This window comes from Rattus rattus, chromosome 6 (genome assembly GCF_011064425.1).
Source record: "Rattus rattus isolate New Zealand chromosome 6, Rrattus_CSIRO_v1, whole genome shotgun sequence".
NCBI classification, from domain to species: Eukaryota; Metazoa; Chordata; class Mammalia; order Rodentia; family Muridae; genus Rattus; species Rattus rattus.
In genome coordinates, this window is record NC_046159.1 from 153390934 (window position 1) to 153396933 (window position 6000).

Genomic DNA, 6000 nt, shown 5'->3' on the forward strand with positions numbered 1-6000 from the left:
CTACACCCTGCTGCCCACCATTCCGGTTCCAAGTGTCTGTGTGAAAGAGCTGATGTCGAGTGCAGAATCCGTACATAAGGGACATAAGAGGAACAGACTCCACACAGCCCTGAGGTCTTCAGGTGTGTCTCTCTTCTTAATGACTTACTTGTGATAATTCAGTATGTGTGTAGACTGTGCTCACATTCACCATAGTCCCCTCTCTGTCCTCTCCCCTCTCTGTTCCCTTTGTCCCATCTGTCCCTGCTCCAACCACATGCTTTGTGACGGTGTTCTGGCAGTCACAGCTGCTGACCGATCCAGTGTTTCACAGCACCCCTCTCCACCCTCTCCAGCTCTGCTTCTTACCACCCCTTTTTCTGTAATGCTCCCTGAGCCTTGGATGCAGTGACATAGATGCCTTGCTGAGGGCTAAGGACTAAACAGTCACTTATTCTCAGCACTTTGACAGTTGTGACACTCTACACTAACTGTTGCCCTCTGCAGGACGCTTCTCTGACCGTGCTGAGAGCGCACTAGTCCACAGATAGAAACATGAGTGTTTAGAAAGAGGTTTGCCCACACGTTCATTTAACAAAATATCAACAGTACTTCCTCCCCCAGGTCCTGCAAATGAAAGGAAAATTATACAGATTTAAGGTTTAAAAATATGAAGTTAAAAGAATAAGTTTCAAAATTCAGACTCGGGGCTAAACACTGTGAAAAGCAAGTCCAGGCAGCCCCGCCCTGCCGCTAGGACTAACAGACCATAAAGATAAAGAAAAGGAATGCAGGAACCAGCCCGAGTTATCAGGACTGACCCAAACCATCTGGCAGAAGGGCACCTCCCCCAGCTTACTCAGAGTCACACCTTAACCAGATGTCCTTCAAACCCTGATACGCCCCTAGCTTCTAAAATCCTGTACGCTCCAGTCAATACGTACTCTCCTGCTGTGCTGTAATCTCACTGCCATGTTTAAATGAGCCAATCACTTATAGCCGCGCCAGAAATTAGCCAATTGTGTGTAACCGCGCCAAACCCCCTAGCCTTCCCTATATAAACCCCTGACTTTTGAGCTTCGGGGTCGACACCTCTGTCTCCTGCGCAGGATACGTGTCGACCCGGAGATCCCCGTAATAGATCTCCGTAATAAACCTCGCCTTTGCTTATTACATCCAAAATGGTCTCTCTGTGTCTGGGGTCCGAGATTTCCCGTGACTTTAGAAAGGGTCTCTCTTCGGGGATCTTTCACAACCTCCCCAGTCATAGGTGTTTTGGCCAGATTTACAGCACCAGGGTATATTCCCTCCTGTGGGGTGTGTTGGTGCAAATTTACAAGTGGCAATTTTTTTCTCTAACCTGGCTAACTCCCAAATAATTGAGCTAGAGACTATTAAATTTATTTAATAAGCTTCTAGGCACAACAAGTGAGCAGATATTAACCTATCCTAATCCTCTAAACTAATCTGGCTACCTCCCAGCCAAAATTCCCCATATATTTACATGTTAGTATTGATCTGTCTTTCTCTGCTCCATGTGTGTCCTCATGGTGGCTCCTGATCCTTCCTCTTGTGGCAAATTATCTCTCAATTTTACTTCCCTGGCTGGGATTGGAAGTCTAGCCTTATTCTCTCCTCTGCCCAGTCATTGGCTGATCTACTTTTTACTGACTAATCAGAGATAGTTTACACAACACTGAGACAGGAGATTCTTAGAATAAGCATTACAATGCCATGTCTGGATTGCAACCAGATAAGGGGGCAAAGAAATCAGCATTGGAATAATAAAGGGTAATCTTTACACCAGGTACAATACTGTTATGCCAACAGGGGTGGACCTCAAATTCAATTGGAATACAATTGGTTATTAGAATTGCTCCAGTGGGTCCATGGAGTCCACTCCACCACAGGGCACAGCCAGTTGCGGAGGTGGAAGGCAGACTGTGGTAAGAGGGATTCCCAGGGAGGGTGCTGGACCATAGGGAAGCTCTGAGACACTGCTCTAAGGGTGGGGAAACACTATCTGAGACTTGGGAAACCCAGAGCTGGTTGTGGGGGGTCCTCGGGCCTGCAACAAGGCTGGGGCCATGGGCTTCTCAGACTCTTGGGCATCTGGGCACTTCAGGGAGTTGAGGAAGAGCAGAGAATGGAGTCAGGGGCCCACAGGCCAGGGAAAGGGGAATCTGGCTTGTCTCAGGAGGACCATTGTCCTTAATATGCTTGATGGCCATTGTGGCAGAGTGCACCTTCTGTGGGAGATTAGGCTGTGGCTCTGCAGGTGAAGGCCTTCCTCAGGGCTCCCCATGGAGGATCTTGATGAAAAGAGTCAGTCCATGTTCTAAACAGTTTATTGTCACGGCAGAAAATAGATGCATAAAACCACATCCCCTTCCTCAGAGTGGGCCTGAGACTAAACTCCTTTTACAGGGAGGAGTGTTTGGGAAGGAAAGCTTATTGGCTGAGCCCTCTGGGCCTCTAGGTACCTCAGTAGCATGGAGAACTCTGTTTTCAGAGTGTCCTGTGACCGTATGTTCAGAGAACACAAATGACCATAGGACACGTTTCTTTTATGGAGAAGCATGGCACATGTTCCAAGTCAGGAGTCTGGCAGGGAGCTGAGAGTCACCTAAGCCTCAGGTGTGTGCCCACCGAGTCTCCGGTCTCAACCTGCTCTACCTTAGATTTCCACCAAACTTCCTGCCATGGTTTTACCTCCCACAGGTCCATCTTGCCTGCTTCACTCAGTTCAGAAACCATTGATGACTTTTCCCCTCCAGGAGCCTGCATAGTACCTTCTTGGATAGCCAGTATGAAAGATGCTTCCAGATCAGTTGAGCCTAAACCAGTTCCGTCGGGATCTCTGTGGTGTGTAGTCCTCGGTTTCATTGTCCCTTTATCCCGGTGATGGACACAGCCTCACATAAAACAGAACACCCAGCTACTGCTACCTACAAAATTTAGTCTAGGTCAGTAGAGGCCAAGCTGTGGGCCCTGCTAATACTGCCCTTCTGTCATCTCAGCCCTTGGGAAGTAGGGAGCAGAAGGTCAAGGGTTCAAGGCCAGCCTCAGCTACTAAGTGGCCTGGGGAAGTTGGTAAGTGGAACTTGAGAGCATGAGATTTCCACCACTCACGGTTTCTCCACTTGAATCGGTTCCCAGGCCTCCGTCCTCTCTTGCTCAGCCATTTTCAACCACCACCGCTTCTCATACAACGGAAGTGAAGAAAAAGGTTTACAACCTGCCTTCTCTCTACTTCCTTTCCCTTTCCTGTAGGCAGGAGGCAGGTTAAGTTTCGTTCTGTTTTCTAGGCTCCTCCTTTGCCCAGAGAAGTCAGCAGCCATAAGCCAAGTCCAGCCAGCTGCGTATTATAACACAGCCAGCAAAGAAAGGCTTTTGTTTCTCTACTGAGAAACACCCAAATAATTAAAACTCCTGTGTGGCACAGAGACATTGTTTACAGTGCACTGTCAGTGTCAGTCTACCTCAGTGGTGATGTCTGTGTGGCACAGTTCTATCTTGCATCGATCGGGCCTGTTTGTCCATACTGCTCATGCCGACTCTGGATCTGAAGTAGAAAACCTGTGCAGAGAACTGTGAACTCCCACAGGAAAGGCTGCACACTGGTCTTAGCTCGTGATGTCAGATAAAGTCCCGCTTAGTCATTGCCTTCTTTTCTTTCTTTTCTTCTTTTCTTTTTTCAGTTCAGGGGATCTACCACTGACCATGTAAGATTCAAATTTAAGGACAAAGGCTGCCTTAGGGAAACAACAGGCTGGAGAAATGGCTCAGTGGTTAAGAGCACTGATTGTTCTTCCAGAGATCCTGAATTCAAATCCCAGCAACCACATGGTAGCTCACAACCATCTGTAATGAGATCTAATGCCCTCTTCTGGTGTGTCTGAAGATAGTTATAGTGTACTTATATATAACAAACAAACAAACAAACAAACAAACAAACGAATGAATCTTTTTTTTTTAAAACACACCGTTTTGGTCCTTGCACGGCCGTGCAGTGAATGGCCAGTTGCATACAGAACACCATAGTCAGTAATAGATGGTCGCTTACCAGCTCACCCACATACTGTACATACATACAGTTCATTGCTTGCCAATTCCTGGAGGGTTTGGCTCTAGAAACCTGACTGGGGCAGTGCAGGAAGGAAGAGAAGTGACAGACACTTGATGGACAACAGACACAGAGAGGGAAGACAGGGTAGGGAGGGTGGGCTGGCTCTGGTAGAGGGCATCAGGAAATTCATGTTATGTATAGAACAGGTAAATTCACATGCTATGTATAGAACAAGAAGGTTGGCCTAGTTCCATTAGGAAGTTTCTGTAGGGGAGAGAGAAGTGAACTGTGACTGATAGTTTATGCGCACTTTGACTAAAGAGCCATCTGTCCTCAACATTTATACAGACCAGAAGACTTTCCTGTCTGCCTGAGCCTCACCCAGAAGGCTTTGTCCCCCACCCACGCCCCAGGGCTGAGGCATTAGAATTCTTGACATGGCTGTGCTCATGCCAACAGCATGCATCACTTAGGACTTCATGGGTCCTCACGTTTGTTGGTGGTGGTGGTGTTGGTGTTGGTGGTGTTGGTAGTGGTGGTGGTGGTGGTGATGATGATGATGATGATTCAGACAAAGTCTTACTATTAGCTCTGGCTAGCCTGGAACTCAGCATGGAAACTAAGTTTGATTTTAGAAAGTTCAGGCCTCACATCTCTAATCCTGAAACTCAGGAGGCTAAGGTTTGTGGGTTACAGTCTGGGCTATGGGTGAGACCTGTCTAAAAAAAAAGGAAGAGAAATAGTAAGCAACATCAAGCTGGGCCTGGTGCTATATAATTCGAATTAAGAGGCTAAGGCAGGTGAATTGCCACAGGTTCAAGTCCAGCCTGGACCTTATAATGAGTTACAGGCACAGAGCAAGATCCTGACTTTTAAAAGCACAAACCATGGGCTGGAGAGATGGCTCAGTGGTTAAGAGTCCTGAGTTCAATTCCCAGCAACCACATGGTGGCTCACAACCATCTGTAATGGGATCCAATGTCCTCTCCTGGTGCATCTGAAGACAGGGACAGTGTACTCACATAAATAAAATAAATAAATCTTTAAAAAAAAAAACAAAACCATGGGGTTGGGGATTTAGCTCAGCGGTAGAGCGCTTGCCTAGCGAGCGCAAGGCCCTGGGTTCGGTCCTGAGCTCCAGAAAAAAAAAACAAAAACCACAAAACATTTAAAACAAACACAAAACATCCAAAAACAAAGGAGATCCAGCAGTTTAAACTGCTTTCGAGGATGGAAGCAACCAACAGATTGTTTCCAGGTTTTTCTAAGATAAATAATCATTTTTAAATATAATAAAATAACTTTTCTAAATAATTTCAGACAATTTTAAAACCCTGAAGCACACAGAGGGGTCTCTGTCCTCCCTGGTTGGCCTTTGCTGATGACACCTGGTGTTCCATAGTCAGGACTCCAGATGGACAGACAGACTCAGGTGACACAGGTCATAGACAGACAGCATCACGTGAATCTTGCACAACCAAAGCTCTTCCTATCCTCTGCTTGTGAAGATCACCAGTTACCTAAGTAATCACAGCGAAGTACAGCAATGATTTATGGCCAAAATTCACAGAGGGCATCAAAGAAAGGCTGGGGTGTGTATGCAGAGGTTCCCGCAAGTCCCAGAGCCAGAGCTGGGCAGATGACCCTGTCCCTCACGAGTCAGAGCCCATGACATGCACCAACACACAGCTCCTTCGATGCTCCTCACTCACTTGCTCCATGGCCCCTCTATGAGCCAGTATAGGCCAGTCTGAGCAGATGGCCCCAGGAAGTCATGCTCAAACACAGACTAACAAGAGAAGCAGTGATGGCTAAAATTACAAACTTGGAATTCAGCTTCATAAGGATAGAGTTTTGATTTGATGTGTTTTATACATTCCTCAAAAATTGTTTTGCTGGGGCTGTATATTTCCACCTGTGTTTGGTGGCTTATGTCCCCTATCACACACACA